We start from the raw sequence: 22,687 nt of genomic DNA on the forward strand, positions 1-22,687 counted from the left end.
CCCTCCTCGGAATCCTCTCCAGGCTGGCCACATCCCTCTTGAAGTGCGCTACCCAGTCCTGGACGCAGTAGTCCAACTGCGGCCTGACCAAAGTCGCATAGAGGGGGAGTATCACCTCTCTGGACCGGCTTGAGATGCATCCTTGGATGCATGACAAGGTATGGCTGGCCTTGCTGGCTGCGGTCTGGCATTGGTGACTCAAGTTCATCTTGGAGTCAATAATGACTCCAAGATCCCTTTCCGCCTCTGTGCTTTCAAGAGGGGAACTCCCCAGCCTGTATGTATGCTGTGGATTCCTTCTCCCAAGGTGCAGCACCCTGCATTTGTCTATGTTGAACCCCATCCTATTCACATCTGTCCACTTTTGTAGTCTGTCTGAATCTAGTTGCAGTCTCTCCCTTCAAGTGTGTCCACCTCGCCCCACATCTTAGTGTCATCAGCAAACTTGGACAGCGTGCTTTCCACCCCCTCGTCCAAGTCATTGATGAAGATGTTAAACAGTGCAGGCCCAAGGACCGAGCCCTGAGGTACCCCACTGCTCACATCTCACCAGTTTGAGTACAATCCGTCCACCACTACTCTCTGGGTGCACCCCATCAGCCAATTTTTTTACCCAACCAACTGTGCAGGCATCAGTGCCATAGTCGCTTAATTTATTGATGAGGATGGAGTGAGAGACAGTGTCAAAGGCCTTCTTAAAGTCCAGAAAGACTACGTCCATGGCGACATATGTTCTATGTGATAAATGCAATTTATAAACTAACTTAATCAATGATGCATAAGCTTTCACGAGAAAGAACTCACTTAATCAGATACTGTAAGCTCAGGCTCACAAAAGCTTATGCAACTGCAGTTTAGTTAGTTTATAATGTTCATCTCTTACCCTGCCTTCTGTCTGCTACAGGGCCAACCATCTCTTCATATGATAAATGTCAGTCACGTTGCTAGAATGTGTCAAATATTTGTATTGATTCCAAAAGAAAAATATATGCTACCCTATTGGTGCTTTATTTCCAGCCCACAGAGCCATGTCATCTCACCTGTGAGACTCCCAGTGGGTCTGGAAATTAGGTTGGGGTGTGGTGGCGGCATTGATCACAGCTTCCCTGCCGCCAAACTTCTGGACCTGTGGGGAGCCGTATGTGCTAGATAATATCCTGCGCACTAGGTTGCGTGGTATGCAACTGGATCCAGGTGCATGGGGTAGGGCCAGTGGGGGTGAAAGGTTGGGCACCATTGTGCTGCTCTATTCATCTTGTTTACCTCTGGGATTAAGTGCATTTGCATGGCATTTAGCTCAGTGTTCCTGAGATACGGCTATTTCCAGTAACCATTTATTTATTTTTGTACTTACTTATTTATGTATTTATTAAATAAAACAGCCAGCTGCAGAGTAGTTGCAGCTTTCAGGTATTCTTTTTGATGTCTTCTTCTGCTCAAGCATTTTTTATTTATTTATTTCTTTGCCACCAGTGTTGTGAGCCAAATTGCAGCTTTTGTCTAAAGAAGAGTATGAAATACTAAGAAATTTAATGGGTTTAAGTTTGAATTGCTATACAGCCTGTCAGCAAAGTTTCTCAAAGTGCTTTATAAACATAACCTTACAGCACTAGTGGCAGGTAATTCAGTATTATCTTCATGTATAAAAATGGGAAAATCAAGGTACAAGAGTCTTCATAGAGCCTTAGCTTTGTGCCTTAGCTAAAGGAGACATCTTTGAACTATATCGTTTATATCACTTATCTGTATTTGTTTACACCCAAACTGAAGTGTAGAGAACTCTGTCCTTCCTAATAGGGATGTAAGTCACTAAATTAACAAGTAACTTTCTTATCTGGTAAAGTTAGATTTTGCCAGTGCTTTGATCTATCCACATATTCCAGTTAATCCCTCTGTCCTGGCTGACCACATAGCTATTTCTTTTGTGCACTTGCTCTTTAAGAAGAAAAAAAGCGTTGCTAATTCAGAAGTTCTTTTTCTTTGTTATGGAACAGAATGGTTTGCATTCTAAATTCATGCATGCAAACCATTAGATATTATTCACTATAGGGGCAATCTTCTAATTATGTTGCAACGTCTGCAGTGCTGCTAAAGGCCTATTGCAGCATGTGGGCCATCAGACCTAAATATGTGGCAGGTGTGACTACTCCAATTTGTTCAGAAGAGTTTAATTGAATTATACAGGGTTATTATGAATGATCCATGATTAAATGCATCTTACCCATTACAGAAGAGGAAGAGTACTAGTAGGAGGAGTGAACAGTCCTGAAGCAGGTCCTGAATTGCGAAGGAAAGGGGTTCACTTCTTAAACAGCTTAAGAGTTGAGCAGAAAAGAGAAGGTATCTGCTACGTGGGGTTTTGTTTGTGCATTTTGCATGACCTTGAAGTTGGCACCTACTTATCCCCAACTTTAGTCATTCATGTAGTTTCTCCTGCAGTACTTTTAAAAAGGGAGGAAAATGAACTCAATCCAGGTGCCAGAGAACCCTGGGATGTTGCAGTCTGTCTTGCCTGAGCTAAGGCAGCGTGTTTGGAGAGAGGAATAGCTAAAACTGAAGTGTTTGTTCATGTTTCCCATTTCTTTGCAACATGTAAAGTAGGTAGGAAGAAGACATATGAGCTCAAGGGGGTTCTTGTTTTTGGTGAGCAGATCTCTTTTATATTCTGAAAACAGAATGAGAGAATATTGGAATTTAGCCATGTAATCTCAGTAAGTCTGCATGAGTATTTTCTTCATGCCTTGTGCGCTTAACCACTTTCATTTTGAGGATCGTAATGTGAAGTCACTGGGATATTCATTTTTGCTACAAAACTGAGATCCATCCCTAATCTACAGCATATCATGTATAGGATCCTGCAAATGTATTGACTCAGGGATTTAAAATACAATCTGTGTGACTATTTTTCTACTCCAGAGGATGTTTCCTTTTTAATAAAGCTTGCATCACCAGTACTCAAACCAAAAACACTGTATGACAGGAGTTGGCACAGGAAGGCATTTTGCTTGGCACACATGTCTCAGGGCAGACAGCGGGGAAGGGGCCTGGGCTGTGCTGCCACAAGGATCAGACCCCTCGCAGTTCCCCTGCCATCCGCCCCTGGCACACCAACATCTTCCAAGTTGAGGCTGCAGGTGTTTTTTGGCACGTCCAAAAATGTTGCTGACCCCTGCTGTATGAGCTAGTGATCTACATGCAGTAATTTAACAGAGTTGGCTTAAAAATCACAGAGAAGGTAAGGTTGCATGTTGTATGGGAATTTCAAGAATTATGTGCCTCTTGTGTACTTATGCATTTTCCAGTAGGGTTAAGGATGTTAAACATGAAGTAAGTTCACACTGTAGACTAATTAGGGATTCAGGGCACATAACTTGCTGAGTGAGCTTTGGGCAGTTCAATTTCCTGCTCTGGCCACATTCCAGGAAATGAGGACAATAGGATGAATAAACAATGATTCTCCATTTTTAGGCTCCATTTAGCTTCAGTTATCACTTTGGTAAGTGAAAAGTAGATGGTTATGACAGCAGCAACAAATCCTGTTGAAAACTAATGCGCGAAGATCTATGAACAGTTGTATAATGTTCAAAATGAAAAAAAACTTGTGTACTAAGGATCTCAGTTTCCACAATGTAAAATGTGGGGCTACTGAGAGGCAACAGCAAATTCTGGGGTGGTTCTAACCCCGCTTCCCAGCACCGTCACCGCCTGCCCCACCCCTCCCTGTCTGGCCCAAGCGGAGCTGCAGGGAAGAGGCTGGAACGGCCTCAGCCTCGAGTGTGCGGTGGGCAGTCCACCCTCGCCCCATGCACAGATTGGGGGGGAGGGGGTGCATGCCCCCATGCTACCCCTGGGGGTGCATGCAGCAGCAGAAGCTGCCCGCACCCCCCGGACAAGCTGCCAGCTCCATCCCACGCCCCAACTGGGCAGTGCCTGCCCCTGCCCAACCCCATTCCCTCCCTCACCATGGGGGCTTCTATCTGCCCCCTGCATACTCCTTCGTTCCCCCATGCCCCTTCCCCCTAACAGACTTACCACCCGGTCGTTGGTTTCTAGGCTTCCCGGCTGCACTCCTGGCTGTGTGCATGCTGCGGCTGTGCGCGTGTATGTGGCATTTATTGGTGACATTATCGGCCACATCAGCCAAACAAGCTCCTTGCCAATAACATCAGTTTTCTTTTTATCAGTGCTGATATGATATGAACCAATATATCAGTGCACCTCTATTAATTACCCATTCTTGCTGCTTTGCCATAGGTTGGGTTTGTATTTGAAAGTCAAGTTAGTGTAAATGTTTCAATTAGAGTTGTGTGTTAAAGAAAAAATATTATCATACAGTTGCACTAGTACAAACTTTAATGTGAATGCAGTTATACTAGCATTAAACTGGCTTATGTTGGTGTAGCTTATTCTTTTTCCCATGCACAAATAGCTCTATACGTATACATTGCTTTTACTCTGATCAGTACTCAAAGTTTAGTTAAGGCACAGTGGTATCTTGGGCTATCTCCTGACCTTTAAAAGGATTAAAGCTCCAATCAGACAGATCTAAACGTAGACCCTAGACTCTGAAGGGTGAGGGAGGATGCTTTTGCTAACATCTCTGGTCTACTCTGGGCTACTTCAAACTATGGAAGGAGACAAATCACATCTCTTGCCTCACCAGTTAGCTATGCTGGTGAAAATCCTGGAATTAGAGAAAATTCTGTCTGTCAGGGGTGTGGGCGCACATGCTCCAAGTCCTGAAGCGCTCCATACTTTGGGTTTTAGTCCCATGCAGAACCAAACACACAGGAAAGCACTAGTTGGATCCCTGCCCTGCCCCTCCTTTCCCCTCATTGGACAGAGGGATAAGGTGGAGAGTGGGACACTATGATGCTGGCAGACAATTGGAGGGTGCTGCTTCTCTCTGCTGCCCAGCTGGGACGTGGCATGAGCAAAGCATCCAGCCACACTGCAGCATGGTACAAGCAAAGGCTCTTGCTACTAAATTCCCCTGAAGCTCCCATTCTGTAGGCCAGAATCCAGTAGCTGTGTGTGCCAGATCTAACCTGTTTCCTTGGTATATGCCTTTTGCCAATATAGTTTATTTGCTTTGAGGAAATGGTATAACTTATACCTGCAAATGATCACCATAAGCAGTATCAATGCTAGGAGAATTTGGCCATACAGTTACAGTAAAGGAAGGCCACTGAAGTAAATCAACACAATCCCGATCCTTTCTAAAGTGAAATACAAATCAGGCTCAAACTTAGATGACTAAAATGTAGAACAGTGACTTTCTGCCGTTTGTTTGTTCATTTATTTATTTATTTGTATGTTGGTGTAGAGTGCAGGAACTCTAGGACTGAGACTAAAGGCAAGGGTACGGAAATGTGTTTTTAAAGAGTTGGTTTTCTGTGTGCACGGTACACCTGAGAGCCTTTTGATACTGCAGGACCCTTCAGGCTTGTCCTTTCTTATTGCTGTGTTTGAGGAGAACAGCAAAAACATCTCATTGTAATTTTAGCAGTGTTTGAAGAGATGTTACTTCCCTAGCAGAAAATACTAAGTTTTAAGATTTAACTAAGTGACACTTCCTCTGCTTGAAGAAGGGTGTTTGTACCTGAAAGCTTGCAAGGAGGAATTTTTCCAAGTATTTGAGTTGGTCTAATAAAAGGTATTGGATTTACCCAATGAACCTTGTCTGCCTAAGTTATAACATATTTATGTGCATGCTCTGATTCAAACTTGCATGCCAATTTTAGTTTTGCTTTAGCAAAGAAGATTTTTTTCCCTGTTTTCAATATAATGCACTCTGTTTCCTCTGTCTTTCACAGAAAACAACAGCTATTCTAGCCCCTGAGGCATTGTTATTTTCCTGAAACCATAATCTCAGTAAGTGCTTGTTTTCAGGGGAAAATAACCGAGAAAAGCTTGTTTGCTGAACAGGTGTTCCTCCCTAACAGTACCTAAACTTTTTCATTGCAGAAAAAGTTTACATAGAGATTTAGTATAGAATAATATCTATAAAGCTTTAAAATCACACTGTAGCTTATTCTCCAGTAACTCCTTGAGGACAAGCGGTTTCAAGATATTTCTTTTTAACTAGTTCTTCCAACATTCACTTTTAAAATACAAGTACACGTGTGTTGTGGAAGGCTAAATGTAATTTCATTCTCTTTAAATTGTATCCAAGCCATTCTTTTTGGCATTGTAAATTCTGACTCACATGGAGAAAAGGAAGCTCATAACTTCCTGAGTTACTTCCTTCCCAAATGTGTTGGAGAGAGCACTTTAAAGAAATGAATGGATTGGGAATAAGTAAGTAACTTGTTTATTTCTTAATGTTACAGATCCAGTTACTGGAAGCATTCTACATGATCAAGCCATGTTTTTTGAGAAACTTATTTGTGAATAAATAAACTTAAAATTTAAGGTAAGATTTTTCTTTACATCTGCTTTCTTTTTAAATTTGAGTAGTTTAATAGTTGTTCCATTAACATGCAGAATGGTTAAATTATATGGTTCATTTTCATTTTATCCACTGCCTCTTGTCATCAGTCAGCATAGTATTTTCTTTAGAGAATTATATGAACCTACATTAGGCTGTGGTTATGAACACAGAAATCAGCTTGGTCTGTGGGCAGACAAACAAATTACACTGATTTAAGAGGCCAGGGACTTATTGCATGTCAGCTGCTCCACAGTAACTGCCTTTGTACATGCTTTTATCCTCCAGTAAGTGATATGTAAACTAATGGCGATTTACTCCTTCTTGAAAAGGGCTGTGGTTTAGTTTACTGGGTAAGGACATGCACACAGACTGGCTGAAAAATAGTAAATCCCTGCCTCCTTTTAACTCTGTAATTTGTTATTCATATTGTAAACAATAAAAAAGAGTGTATAAACATTGACGGCTTCAAGAAACATTACATGAATGGGAAGTAAGAGAGAATTAGCGATCGCTGACCAACAGAGTTACTATTTTTAACTGTAACCCGCTATGCTTCTCTTGAAGGTCAACACCTAGGAAGTACCATATTTACTTAAATTCAGGATGAGGTTTCCCCTCATCCTGAATTCAACATGTAGGGGGAAGTGTCTTGTCTTAGATTCAGATACAAGGCAGTGAGGGGCCTCAGCTGCTGCCTGTCCCCCCTCTGCCTCTACGCCCCTATGTCCCCACCCTCCCCTGCTACTTACCCTTGCTCTGTGCCAGTAGGCTCTGGGCCCTGGAGCCAGGGCTGGAACGGTCAGGAATTGCAGGGGGAGAGGGGACCAGGGCCAGCCAGGGGTCAAGCTGCTTGATTACCCCCTACACCTGCCTCCCCCTACCATCTGCCCCCCTACTGCCTCCCCCACCCTCCTTGTCACTGTTTTCCCCTCTTGCAGCAGTGGGGGGATGAATTAGGATGACCCTCCAAGAATTAGGTTCAATACATGCAAAATTATAGCAAATTTACAAATTTTCCACATATAGAATCTAATTATTGGGGGGATCAGCTTAAATTCAGAGTCATATTGGGTTTGGGTAAATACAGTAGATTCTCCCAGCAGTAAGGAAATGGCTAGATCTTTCCCTGGTATCCAAATAAATACCATATTTGATTGCATAATATGCATATTACCTTCATATTTCCCCCCAGATCATCTGGGGAAGATTGTGGTGTGCATTATATGAAAGGAAGAGTGCGCCCCACAGGTCTGGAAATTGGTAGGGGAGGGCTTGGGGTGAAAAAGTGACAGCGTTAATTGCCATGGCTCCCCACAGCCTCTGATCTCCATCTGGGCGTTTCTGTCCGGGAAAATTCGGCTATACGGTAATCCTAACTCAACTGCTGTCAGTGCTGAACTTCTAGCAACCATGAAATTAAATAACGTCCTACCTTCTTTTAGAAGGGTAAAGCCCTCTGAGCAAACTGAGTCTTAATGAGCAGACGACAGCTGAGGAAAGGTTCTGATTAGCAAGGTAGTGAGTTGAAATTAGTTATGAACAATTAAGCATAGCCTGTTCCCACATGAACTGGCTAGCAAACTTGAAAGTAGGTGTGGCCAAGCTGTGGCATGTTTGCCACAAGCGGCATGGAGCAGCTTCTGTGTGGGACAGATGGGGCAGGGAACAGAAAACAGAACCGCAGTTTGGGCAGGGGAAGGGAATTAAAGGAGCACTTGGGAAGGTGCAGGGCTTACCTTGTAGTATGCCTGACAGAAAGGTTGGCCTCCACTGCTTTAAAGCACTGCTAATGCCAAATTCATGGTGAAATCAATGGCATTTGACAAGTGGCATATTCCTATCTGAATATGCTGAAGTCCCATTGGCTTTTATAAGGACATGCATCCTTAAGTGCTGCTGAATCAGGGCCTATGTTTTACAACATAGTGGTGCTACAAGGAATGCATTTTTCTGATCCCACCTGATACTCAGCCTTGAGTGTTAACTGTCATATACGTCCAAATAAGTCCAAATAAGACGACTTCTTTGCTAATCTGAGTCCAAAGGTATTTTTTTGCTGTGAAGTCCTTGAAGAGATGGGTCTATAATTGGAGTGTTAGTACAGTCATAGTAAATTACATATTGCAGAGGTATAATAAATTCATAGAAATAGTATGGAGAGAGAGAGAAGAGTGTCTAAAATTCACTTTAAATAACATTTTCCTCCCATTTAATTTATTGTTTCTAAGCCTTGAAGTAAAAAAACTTGCTTGATTCTAAAGATAGAATCTGTGTGGAGTTAAATTTTCTGAAAGAAAACAAATGTATTATTTGTTTAGAAGGTTAAGACCAATATTTTATGCTGGTCTTGGCAGCTATGAGGGAGCCATTGAAAAGATAAGATCAGATGCCTGATGTCCTGGCAAAGACAGGCTGCTGCATGTTGTGCTGCTTGGAGCTTTTGTGTTGTCTTCCAGTGAGTTTCAGATGTAGTTAATTGCACGACTCGCTCTGGAGATGATAAATGCATGGATCAATGTGATCAGGTCCTTGTCTGAGAGGACAAGATAATGTTTCCTAGTGAGCTAGAGATGAAAAGTGGTATTTTTTAGACATCAGTATTCACTGGTTATCCAGCTTTGCTAAGGATCAGAGAAAACCCTGAGGCTTTGTAGCAATTTAAATGTAAGCTGAGTACGTTAAGTGGAAGGTAGAGATCATATTTTGGCTACCTTTTGGTCAGCATCACTTTAATCTTACCTGGGTTCAGTTTGCACAAAAACTCTCTTCATCAAAAAGCTAATCTTTTTATATATATTTTAGCACTGTCAGCAGTTGCATAAGTTCAGAATGATATGTGGACTTGAGGGTGGAAATACACTTTGTCAAGTAAAGCAGATGTGTCCTGACATAGCTGATCAGCTTCATTGGGTGAAACACACATCACCCATTGTCCTGTCCATAGATGTTGCAGTACAATGGGTGATGGGTTCTCCCAGGGTTTGAGGGGCCCAGTTCTTCGTGCTCTAGAAATTCCCAAGCAGAATTGGGCCTCTCAAGACCTGGGATCACCTGCCTGGCTTTCCCTATTTACCAAGGTACACCCCAGATTTCCTAGGATGCATCTTGTTAAGTGGGGAAACTCTCACTTTCTCTACTTACTAAGGCATGCCCAGGAGATCCTGGGGACACATCTCAGGAAGCAGGGAAAGCTGAACAGGCGCTCCCAGGGCTTGAAGGGCCCGATCCTGCCCAGGAATTCCCAAGGTGCACAGGATTGGGCCCCTGGAGCCCCTGCCCAGGATGGCTGGGGAGCCTGGGCAGCTCTGGGCTACCCATGCTCTCACATCATAAAGTAAGCAGACATCAATTACTGAAGAGTGGCATAAGTTGATATCACCTTTGTTGTGGCCACTCGTTTTGGTGCCATGAGGGGCATGGTTATCTGTTTGCTTGGGCTATGTGCCACCATAAGACATTTTATTGTAAAATGTCTTATGGTGGCACAAAAGCAACAGAAGGCAACATCTGTTTCCACCCTGGCTATTATCAGCATAGTGTTGCACCTAAGCCTGTGGCACTACCTGGGCTCTCCCTGTGATCTCCTGTAGATACTGAAGAGGAATCAGTAAAGACTTTATGGAACTGCAGAGGTGAGGATCTTAGGGGAGATGAATCAAGTATCCATCACTACAGTGGCTTTGTCTTTCTTGTCGTATTTAGACAACTATTTAACTGTTGAGTTCAGACTTGATCTCCTGTGAAGGTAGGTATCTTCAAGACGATGTGGAGAGAGCTTGAGAGAGTCCAGAGAAGAGCCACTCGTATGATTAGAGGCCTGAAGAGCAAGCCATACAAGGACAGTGGGAAAAGAGAAGGCTTCAGTGGGATTTGGTGGCAGCTTATATCAGGGGTGAGCATCAGGGGCTAGGCTAACAACTGTTCACCAAAGTGCCTCAGGGGAAAACCAGGAGCAACAGTCATAAACTCCTAGAAGAAGGTTTCAGACTGGATATAAGGAGAAACTTCTTCACAGTTCATGTGACCAGACTCTGGAGTAGACTCCCAGCAGGGGTGGTGCAGGCACCTACCCTGGAGATCTTCAAAAGGAGACTGGACACACGCCTGGCTGGGGTTATTTGACCTCAGCAGTCTCTCCTGCCCAGAGCAGGGGGCCTGAACCCGATGATCTCACCAGGTCCCTTCCAGCCCTAAAACTTCTGTGAATCTGTATCAAAATCTTCTGCACCCTCAGTTATTATTTAGTTTCCTGTTGTTAACTGATGTCTCAGCTTCTGAGAGAAAGTAGGAATTTGTATGTCGGTATGTAATTCAGCTGCACTATATGGCTAACAGTGACTTACATAGAGCATCCTTGGTGTTTATGCTAAACTTGCAGGGAAAATAGCCTTCTGTGTACGAATTGCAGAGAACGGGCACTCTTAAATGCTTGATTATTTTTCCCCCAGTACCTCAGTTGCATCATTCAGCTGATCCTTTCCCTGAAAAATGTCAAATAACAGGGATAAAAACCTAGTTAGCTTTTGATATTAAAAGTTCATTAAAATGATTATCATGCACTATATTTATACTAATGATGTCTCGCTATACAGTTGTCTGAATTGGATTGGTAACTGCTGTAATAAAGAGACAGAGCAGGTGCTTTGGGGAGTATTCTTGGCTGCTGAACTGAGAGCGGAAATTTACACCAAGGAAATATGTTCAGTTCTTGTTGGCCTCATCTATGAATGAATCACTCAGAGTACACAAAGATACCTCTCTGCTCTGACAGTGATATTGCTCTGGTAGTGTTAGTGGCCGAATATGTCAGTGAACTGTAGCAAAGTTATCTTCAGAATGAAAACATTGGACCATTTTGACTCTGGTTTTGGCATAGTAGTTCAGGAGAAAAGTGCACCCAAATTTTTGGGGGAAGTGGGGTTCACCATCTTGACTATGGTGTTCATGTCTGGGTGTTGCATTCTATGGATTAGGGACTCACCTCCTAAAGTTGATAACTCCAGTCTGAAGAGAATAGCCACAGCTCCTTGAACCCATATATTACAATAAATCAAATGGTCATTTTGTTTTTTTAATTTCCATTCCTTTACAAGTCCTGTGTAAGGAGGTACCTGTGCTGGTCACCTGTTGCTTCAGACAGGTTAACTGTAGAAATATGACAACATTTAGCATTTGACCCCCAGATGCTTAGAAGTTGGACAGCCTTGGCATAACCAAAGCTCAAAAACGTCTCACCCTAATTTCTTCATTACAGTATATGCATATAGAACCTGGGCAAAAGTGTAATGTAAGATAAATGCTGTTCTACAATAACAGGGCTTATGTCATCAGATAGACTCAAATATTGACTTAACGAATGTTTCTGAATCAGGTGCATGTAATTTAGGTCTGGTAATAACTACTAGTAGGGAAATAGAAAAAGGTTGATCTCTTATTTCTCTGTTGAGGGGGAGCCAGAAATAGAGAAACCATGTGCATTGGAAAGGATGGTAGCTCATGTTACTTTATTCAGCGAAGTTGGATATGAGAAATCAAATGATGGCTTCAGCTAAGATTTTGTGTGTCTGACAGCTGAAAGAAACAATTGGCTTGGCAAAAAAAAAGGTTTTTAAAAGTTCCATGCAGAGAACTGATTGTGGGAGATGCTAATCTGAATGGGGAACTTTTTTTTTTTTTAAGTATTTCCTCTCAACGTATGTGGATACTGTTTAAACTGAAGGAGCCCAAATGATTTTGTAAGAGCATGGGCACAAATGTTTATTAGTAATAGTAAGAAAATCACGTTAATGTCTCTGTGGGAGTAACATCTAGATATTAGTGTTGCCTCTGCACCCTCCTAAGGAATGGGTAAGCAATATACTGTAAGCAGATCAGGATACAGTTTCCTTGGCTGTGCAAGATCTTTATAAGGAGGGTGGGATCCCATATCTCTTGGTTGCTTTTAATGTTGTATAATCCACTTGAAGAATAGAGAGGCAAGATATTAGCATGGGATAACTTAAACAGGCTGCTTTGTTCTTACCCACCGATAGTCACCTTTCTGTCAGGTAACTTAAACGATGTTTGCACTAATGTGCCTAAAGCAATACCCAAGGGTTCAGTTCAAAATGTGCTTCTTTGTTTCAGACAGTAAACATTTTTAAGTATGAAGATGGTTCTTCCTATATCAATTTCATTTCACAAAGTATCACTTCTAAATACAAAGCAGTTTTTGCAGAGCACATCAAAATATGCAAATTATTAAAGAATTGAAGTCAGTGGAGTCAAATCTTACTAATGATGTCACTGTCAGCTGCTCCATCTGCACCATTACAGTGTTTTTATCATTTAATATTTTCCTTATACTGATGACAATAGTAAAGTCATTTTTCATGACAGAAACAATACCTATAATGTCATGCATGAAGTAATGGTGCAAAGGCAAATTTTACTCCAAAGGCAAATACTGGGCCCAAACACCAGGGCTAAGTACCAACAGTCAGAAAGCCTGAGGCTGAATTGATTCAATCTTTGCAGGCTAGTCTATGCTGCATAGATTGAACCAATAAGCGAGTGAGCAGACATTCACTTTTGATTCCAAAAATGCAGCCACATGCCTGCAGTGGCCCAGGTGGGTGCACTAGAGCACACCTCCCTGCTTGGCTGGGGTGCGCAGCTTAGGCCAGGGCTAGCCTGCCCACCCTGTGTGGGGGGCGCGAGTTGCGGGGACGTCCAAAGTATCCTGGGATACTGGGGAGCTGTGACTAGGGACAGAAGTTGCACATAAACTGGTTTTAGTGATCAGAAACTGATTTAAACTTGTAACACAACAGAAATTCAGTGCACATAAACTGCTTTCAAAATGGCCAAAACCGGATAAGATGATCCTGGTTGGATGTAATATCAGACTTAACTGATTTAGGTGAAACCAGTTTATAGAACTTTTGTTCCAGACCCCTTCCTGGTTCAAGTTAACTCACAGTCCCCCAGCATCCCAGCATGCTTTGCAGCCCTGGACTGTGCTGTTTTCTCCACTGGAGCAGGGATTGCCTCACCTCTGCTCCCTATCCTGCTTCCTGCCTGTGTCTGTCAGGCCATGGGGGGCAGGGGACCAGGGAACAGACCCTCAGACGCTCCCTGCCCAGGGTCTACACAATGTGCAGGGGGAGAGAAAGCCCCTCTGATGGGTGTTTTTTGACCCTTGGCAGCCTTTCTCTGCCACTCCCTCCCCCACCAGGGTACAGCCTGAGAAACCAACCACTTCGCTCTCCCCTGCACAGCTGCTTGCCTTAGTTGCTGCCACATGAGGGAAGGCAAAGGAGTTCCCAAGGCCCTGGGGATATGGGCACCAGGGAGCCCCTGCCTCAGGGGGCTTCTTCCACCCTGGCTGGGGGTCCCCTAGCCAGGTGGGCACAGCCCTGGGGTAGCAAAGGGAATCCCCCTCCTCCCCCTTCCCAGCTGCTGATTGCTTCAGCTGCTACCACAGGAGGAAAGGGAAAAGTCCTCCAGGCCAGGTGCCTGCCTGTGCAGCCCAGCATTGGGGCACCAGGGAGCCCCTGCCTTGAGGGGCTTTCCCTCACCCCAGCCCAGGGTCCCTCAGCCGGGGGCAGCTCCGGGGAGCTAAGGGGAATTCCTTCCCTCCCGAACCCCATGGCTGCTTGCCTTAGGAGTCTGAGATAGCCTGGGGCAGCCTCAGGGAGCAGAGGGAAATTCTCCTTCTCCTGCAGGTACATGATTGACCTTTCATTAGATGTCTCCAATCAACATAGTAAATAGTATTAAGAAATTAAGAAACCTAGATATGTTGCTGGGTTTTTCAACAGTGCTTAAAACCACCCAGCAGAGATCACCATGTTATGTCTTTGTTATATACAGCACATAGTACTAGAGAGTATCTGCCCCAAAGAACTGTCTTAATAGACATCAGACAAGGGGTAAAAGTGGAAAAGGGATCACAGACCTTAGAGTCACTTGCCCAAGATGGCAAGAGTGAACACTAGAGTGACTGATGGCTAAAACCCATGCCTCCTGATTCTGCTGTCCAGGACACTATCCATTGGACCCAGTGCCTCCAGTTCATAGATGTTGCTTTCTGCCTTTAGTTGGTATCTTTAGGGCCTGTAGACGTGCAGGGACGCTGCTCCAACGTGATATAATTACAGTGTGTTGGAGCAAACTTGATTAATTGAGTCTGCTGGAGTGTGCTAACTTGCCCTCTCCAGCATCCTCTGCATCTTGTGTTTTCAGTGTCCCTGTGCTTCAAAATGGCAGTAGGGGCATTTTAACTAAAGCTCACTGAATAAGCTTTAGTTAAAGCTCCCCTGCCACCATTTTGAAGAACGGGACACTGAATACAGGAGACACGGCAGGTGCGTTTATTAGAGTAACTCTCAGAGCTGCTTTAATTAAAGTATTCCCTTCCCCGCCCCCACCCCTGGAGCACATGTAAAGATGCCCTTTATTACTGAGGTATAGCAACTGCAACTGCTATGGTTTACATTCCCCACAGAGGGGCATTTCAAATAAGAACATAAATGTGACACAGGACCTAATAAACAAGTGGGAGAACCATAGTAAATTGAAACTTCTCTTGAGGTTGGGCAGTTTCCCATTTGTAACCACTAGTTTGCTTGGTGATGTTAACGATTAATCTCAATTTTTGTGTTCCTTATTTCCACTCTTTTGAATACAGTGTACATCCTAAATGTATAACATTAATTAATACAAAAACCCTAAAGAGCCTTATTTAGCATTTTAATTCAAAATGTGAAGTGGATGGGAAATAATAAGAATAGAAATAGGTAGTGTTGTAAGAAAATTCCCATTTAGTCTTTTTGCTTATAGATCTGTTGTTCAGCTGTAGCTGTGAGGTCAATCCTAGGGGATGATTTGAGTTTGTACAAGCATATAATATATGATGGCATAAAAAAGCAAATGCATTTTTCATGTAATGGAATATTTTCATAGGATCTTCTAAAGTGACACTGCAGATTAATGTAGACAACAGAAATGTGAACGCCTCTAAAAAGTGGGTCAAGTGGTCTCATGCTTATGTATAAGAATTGTAGCATAGGTTTAGTTTAGGTTGTGTCATGTTGGGTCATGTGGCTCAGTATTCATGTTCTTCCTACTGAATTTAGCACAGTACTTAATAATTATTACACTATAAATATACCGTAAAATTCTGAAAGATCCCTGCTACTTGTTTTCTTAACTGCACTAGTAAAAAGCAGACAAAGCGTTATGCTTACGTTATAAGCAATTATATTTATGGTTATACCAGGGGTGTCAAATGCATCTGGCTTGCTTGGCCAAATTGGCTACCTCAGAGTCAGGACGCAGGGCTGGCCCATTAGGGTGCAGCATGTTGTGCGCACCATGTTGGCCCCTTGCACCATGTACAGCACCCATGGAGCTAGGCCCAGCCCACCCCGCACCTGCAGTGCAAGCCCCAGAGTGGGGCTGGCAATGCTGCATGCAATGTGCAGGCTGGACTGGCTGCATGCATTGCACATGGGACATGGTACTGGCATGGGGTGTGCACTGTATGCTGTGCCCTGCCAAACTGGCCCTGTACGCTAGCTCTGGCACAGCGCAGTCCCGATCAGTCCCTGAGCCAGCATATAGTGCCAGCCTGGTAAGGTGCTGCATGCAGTGCATCCCAGCTGGCTCTGCCTGCCATGTGCAGCACCCATGGTGCTGGGTCCAGCCTGTGCCCGGACCAGACTGGCTCCACACATGGCATGTGGTACACAGGGGAGCACCAGACTGGCTGTACATGTGGCACGAGGCACAGTTATTTGTATTGGATATTGAAGTGTTTCATCTGTATTCGAGGCCTTCATCTGAGGCCTATAGGCCAGATCATATGGTTACATGGGCCAGATCCAGCCCACAGGCTGCATGTTTGACACCTCTGTGTTATACCAATTATACTTGAGCTTTTCCTCCTAAAGCAGTTATTACTAGTTATTTCAGGTACCCTAATTGAGAAAGTTTTCCAGTACTCAATGGTTGCAATGGTGTGTTACTTACTGTAGGGATAGTTGTAAACTTGTCTGAGCTCTGAAGGAAAACATCTAACACATTTTTCCTTAGTCTTCAATCTCCTGGTCATTTATAGAATTGTTTCTGATTTGTAATGCTCCACAGTTAATAAGAGTGTAAAAATACCAGTATAATTAAATACATGCAGTCAGTGGAGTTTCTTGTGGTGACTGGAGTTCATGTGGTTGCTCTTGAAGTAATGTTTACTGTGAAGCTTACATTCAAATGTGTTATGTCTACGTTATAGCACAGAAAAATCAATCACATGCTGCAAAGTGTAAAGAAAAGTCAGTGTTCTTAAGCATACATTTGTTCTGTAAACCATATATAAGTCACAGCATTAGCTTTTCTGTTCTTTAAGACAACACTGTGGCACTAAGTCCAAATGTTACCCTGTTGGTTCACTTTTCATTCTACATTGTTTTAACCTAAGACAAAAACTTGCCGTTTTAAAAAGGAAACTGATTTTTTTTTAAATAGTCTCTTTATTGTGGGGATGCTGAGTGATCCTAGGAGAAAGTGATAAACTGGTACAAAAACAGTTAACCTGGGTCTCTTGAGCATTGGCTGGATTTTTTGTCCTCATGTTTTGTGCTTAGTTGTGTGATACAGAAATAGTATGTGTAAAAACACCCAGTGCTTTTCAATGTGTGCAAAAGCTACATGACCTTGATGAAATCAACTAAAGTGGAATCTGGATTTCTACTACAAATATCCTTCCTTGATATTTTATTATGAAAGGATGGATGTGGTTTATAAAATATTTTTATTTTAACATTATTTTATTTATATAATTTTAATGTGCCACCATATTAGAGTAACTTAAATTTAGGGATCTCTAGCAAAGGACTTTACTTGTTGCTTCACCTAACCAGAAATTGTTTTAAACGTGTATATAACATTTAAAGTAAATAAAGGAAATAAATGGATTTCTGGATACTTGGAATATCTAGACTTTATTTTAGCCTCATCCACCTCTGTTTAGCTCCTTAGAGGAGGAATTCTTCATTGACAGGAAGTCCCTCTGGTAAGCTGAACCAAAGCTCTGTGGCATTGTTCTTGATTTCCCCAGCCTCTAGATATTGTGGCAGTTTCAAATGAGCCATGGAGGTTTTCACTTCCATATGAACAGGATCCATCGAACCACTTGTTTTTTCTATTGAATTAAGCTTAATTTACCCCCTACTATTCCATAGATTCAGGCTCAAAATGCTGCTGAGTTTGGCCTGGATAAATGAGGCTATTTGGTGTAGAAATGAGTTGGGGAGTTGAAGGTTATGGCAAGTGAATCTGAGACAGATGTGGCTATGGACACCAGGACAGGCATGTAAATCTGAGGATTTCAGAGGAAGCAAATTAGTTATGCTGTGCTTGTGCTAGAGAAACCAACAAAGCTAGGGATTAGGTTGAATCCTATTCTCAGCCTTAACCAACTGTTGAAATGATCAGGATATTTCACTCAGCCTCAGTTTACAATGAAGTTCACGTTTTAAAGATTTTCTTTTGTCTGGTCCTCCTGGTTTATACATGTTTTAACAACAAAAATACAGGATCAAGAATGAACTCTCTACCACTGGGGAGTCGTGGAAAACTGAGTATCCTGCTTTTGATGTCTCAAATTAAGTAAAATTTTTATGCAGAGTCATTTTTAGGTAGAAACTCTAAAAATAAAGCAATTTAACCTTTTGTTCCTGGTTTAAAATTCAGCTCCAGCAAATCCACAAGCACAGCATTTAGCACATCTCCCACTGGCCATATTGGCTGTTTACAGATGTGAAAAAAATAAAACAGTGCTGTACTTTCAGCTCAGTGCGCCCCCACACCGAGCACTGCGCATGCCCAGAAGAGGCGTCGCATCAGTTTAACCTGGCTCGCCCAACGCCTGTATACATCATGAATTTCAGTGAAGCTTTTTGGCACTTTTATTGAATAGCCAATTCAGTCAAATAAGCTATACGATAAAAGCACCAAAAAGCCCTGCTGAAGCACGTGATCTATACAGACATTAGGCAAGCTGAGTCAGACTGATGCAGTACCTCTTCTAGTAAACACAGGTTTTGGTTTTTGATTTTTTGGGGGTTTTTTTTCCATGTCTGGCAGTGGTCATTATTGAGGTTTAAACTTTCCTCTGATATTTCTGATCTTCTCTGACTTCCATCTCAGTAATGAATTAGAGGCAAATCTTTTATCTCTGGCTGGGCTTTTTCATAGCTATTAGCTGACCAAACTGGTGATTGTCAAAGCTTTATATGAGTGAGGCAAGTGGAAAACTTGACTGAGGTTATGTTCACTCCCAGTTTATGTATATTTGGTAACAAATGACATCTGAAGTTCTTCACTTGGAGGGCTGGTTGGATGCCCAGCTGCTGCTGGATAATCAATTCCAGCACTGACTATGACAGATTTTTTTTCCACCTGCATTTGGAAAACAACCTCCTTGTGCTCTCAGATGGTAACCTTTTTTTATTGTCTTCTATCCCTATTGCTTTTGTGCTGGACTGATGTGATGCACTATACAGTGGGCCACACCTTAAATCAGGAGTGTCAAGTTCATCTGATCCCATGGGCCCGAAACCTTGCCCCATCCCCTTCCTCCCAACATACTGGACTGTCCAGGGCAGGCACTGTGTGCTCCGAAGTCATTGGTCAGCTGGAGCAGGCACTACATGTGGTGTGAAACCCAGGCCCTGCATATGGGGCCAGTTCAGTGAGACCCAGGGACAGCGCAAGGGCTGGATGATGGAGCTCCATGGGCCAAATCTAGCCCTTCGTTGGCCTGGTCTCAGATACCTGCTGCACACAGTGCCCACACCAGCCTGGGTCTGGCACATCTGGCCAGTCTAGGAGCCTGATCCAGTCTATAGACCAGTCCCATACTATTCATCTTGCCGGAGGGGCTGGATGACTTTGACACTCCTGTCCTAAGGGATTGATTTTGGTCATTCTCAGGATTCCAGGGAAGAACAGCAGTTAATGGTGATAGGGGATCAAAGAGGGTGGTTGATTTGGTTTGCTGGTAAGCAGCTGCCTGGATTCTGTTTGTGCTGGATCCTTGTTCTGCAGGGAGTGTATTGCAAATTTTAAATGGCAAGTGTCTGGAGTTCAGAATGTCTGTCTTATGCAATAGGCAAGGATTTCTTAGAATTATATCTTTTATTGGACCAACAGTGTAGTTGGACTAGAATTAGAAAACTTTTGAAGGCAAGACTTCTTCAGGTGTCATTTATGTCTGATATTAACCTTTGTCTACCAAACAACTTAGACTTTTAAGTCTTTTGCCTTGTGTCGTGTTGTTCTGTGTGCTATTACTGTATTTGCTCAAATCCAAGACACGGATTTTTTCCTCATTTAATATGGAGGGAAGCCCCTCATCTTGCATTCAGGTATAAGGCAGTGGTGGGGAAGGCAGCTGCTGCATTGGGGATGGGACTGGAGCTGCATGCAGTCACTTCCTCCCCCACCCCAGCTCTTCCTGCCACCTCTGCCCCACATCTTCAGCCTCAGCCTAATTTTTCCCCTGTCTTGGGGGAAAGTGGGGCAGGGAACAAGGGGCAAGGTGTGTTGAGGGGATAAGGGGCCAGGGTCAAGTTCTTGACCCCACTGTCTGCCACTCCCACTGCCCATATCCAGCTTCCTATCCCAGCATCTGCCCCCAACCACCTGCCCTCTTGCCAGTGCTTTTCCTGCTGTGGGGGGGTGGAGTGGGGGGTGTGGGGAGTGGGGGCAGAAACTGAGTTGAGAACTGATGCCCCAAATACTGATGGATCCTCTGTTTCATGATACTATGACTTGACTTTCTAAAATATAAAATGATTACATGTTGTGGAATTTAACTTTTGTGTGCTATCTACAGTCCCTGCCTCTGGCAGTTATGAGACATGCATTGTGCACTGCATAAGCTGATATGGCCCCTTTGTTTACTAAATAGTTATCTTTAAAGGTAACCCCAAGTACTTGTGGTATATTGATTCATAGAGGAGAGCAGCTGTTGCTGTTGTGTACTACAGGGGGGAGCTACTGCCACTCCCTGTCAAGCAATTTCCATCTGCACAAAGGGAGATTGTTCTTTTCTGCACATGTGTCTCAGTAGAGGAAGTACTTTCAAGTTCTTGTGCAGCACAGTTTGTATTAAAATACAGATGAAACACTTCAATATCCAACACAATTAATTTGCTTTATAAAACTATACTAAATAGTTAATTCCTGTGCATCCAAGAGCATGATGCATGCTTTCTTATCAACTGCTTTCCTTCCATACTTCCCTCAACAACTTTTTCCTCCTTTATTTATTTATTTATTTAAACTAAACCCTCCTTCAGTCTGCCCCCATAAGTGCCCTTTTGCACATCTCTGTGACTCTTGCTCCCTTCACCCCAGGCAGCACTGCATGCTTTCCCAGTTCCTAAGCTGGGTAAATCCCGTTTCCTTAAAGCATCCCCTATTAACTATTTTTCATTCAGAGTTAAAAACTTCCTGCTGCTTTCCTCTCTCTCAAAAAGCTTCCTCCCCTACTTGTAAGAAAAGCTGAATGTTCTTAGTAGTCAGAGAGCATACTGTTTCCTGCCTGGGAACCAAGAATCCTGAGGATGGAAAATCATTACAGTAACTTGCATTTAGGCTCTCAATTAATTTTTGAGGTTATATTAAATAGTTGAAGATCCAATCCCCCATGCAGCCGCTATCAACAGTAAGTGAAAGGAGCATACATTAAGCTTAATTAAGCTTGCTACAGCCCTACGTGAAAATTCATTGTCATTCTAGGTATTGCATACAATGATTGGCAGCTGCATTCATGGTATATCTTAAATAGCTGATGGAGCTTGATAGCAAAGAAACCATTTTTTGGCAAGTATTCAAAACTGAATTTTTTTTGTGATCTCCTTCCCTCTTCCACATACCCCCAATAACTAATGAGGACGCTTTCATTAATGTATCTTTTGGTTTATGGAAATACCGTTTTTTTGTGTGAAGCTATTTGTAGTGTATATTACTGTATTGCACAGGCTGCTCCAGTGGCTGAATTATAGTGTTTATTGTATGCATAATATAATACACACATCTCGGCTTCCTGAGCACCTATTAGATACAGGATACATGTTGTAATAAGTATGTCTTGTGTCTGAATCAGGGATGCTTTGCATTATTGTAGTGTTGTTCAACATGGAAGTGCTTTCTTACATTGGTTTTGCTGAAATTAATTCTTATAGTTCAGTAACTTGGGAACTAAAAAAGAATGATAGTTTTTCAAAAAATACAGTTTTACTGTCTTAGAGCTCCTGATGGCTCCAAAGCAATAGCTGACACTGGCCACGTACAAACATTCAGTTTCTATTGGGAGAATTGCCATTTTCCCAGTAGAAGTCAAAAGTGTGCAGACATTCAAGCTTTTTCTCCCAGGGCATTAATGGCTGATCTGGGAGAAAACTGACCTGACTATGATGAGATAGAAACCTTCTGGGAGATTGAACATCTGCATGCTGTCTCCCAGCTTAATTTCTCCTGGGCATGAAGAGGAGTGGGGCCAAGGGAAAGCGTCCCATGCCTTCCAACGACTGGGGTCACCCTGGTTTGCAGAAGGCATGGGGACAGCTGTTTCTACCCCTGCCATAGATTGAGAGGGAAGAGAAGGACCAGTTGTTCCCTGCCTATTTCTCACTTCATAGTCTCTGGTGTGAGGTAGGAAAGGGTCTTTGCCATGTTGCCCCAGTTCCCCAGGAATGTGAGCGCCAGAGCTGCCCATTCTTTCCCAAGACAGGAATCATCCCAGTCTTGGGAAGGAGCAGTTGCAGGCTGAATATCAGTACTGCTCCCTCCTAGAATTATTTCTAGCCATGGAAATTTTTTTCTAGAATTGAACGTTTGTATTGGCCTGTATGTATTATAAATAGTAGTAATAATTGATCAAGACCCAGAGCTTTTGCAGTGGAGAAGCATGGCTTAGCTTGACTAAAATAGGAGGTTGGTTTCATTTGGAGAATACCAGTAAATCTTATGAAGTGGAAAGAAAAGACCATTTGGGTCTGGACTAGATGATCTTGTCCCTTCTTATGATCCTGGAAAATTGCTTGCTGTGAGTGGTAGGATAATATTAGTAAAATGATTGTTTTTCCTTAAATATTATTTTTCATGTTTATATGGCATTGAGTTTTGTTGTTTCTTCAAAAATCTGATTTAATTTACTCATTTGGCACGTTAGACACTGAGGTCTTCATCAAAAGTTGCATAGAT

General features: G+C 42.9%; 1 protein-coding gene across 3 annotated transcripts in view; it reads left to right on the top strand.

Annotated features, from left to right (window-relative positions):
* The window catches only part of TLN2 (talin 2), a 383,471-nt gene that overhangs the window by 133,905 nt on the left and 226,879 nt on the right, over positions 1-22,687 (top strand). For all 3 annotated transcript variants that reach the window (XR_003095489.1, XM_025211171.1, XM_025211172.1), the window contains exons 2-3: positions 5,817-5,874; positions 6,333-6,415. The gene's annotated coding sequence lies outside the window, so the exon portion shown is untranslated. The remainder of the gene's footprint in view (positions 1-5,816; positions 5,875-6,332; positions 6,416-22,687) is intronic.

This window comes from Alligator sinensis, unplaced genomic scaffold, assembly GCF_000455745.1.
Source record: "Alligator sinensis unplaced genomic scaffold, ASM45574v1 scaffold291_1, whole genome shotgun sequence".
NCBI classification, from domain to species: Eukaryota; Metazoa; Chordata; order Crocodylia; family Alligatoridae; genus Alligator; species Alligator sinensis.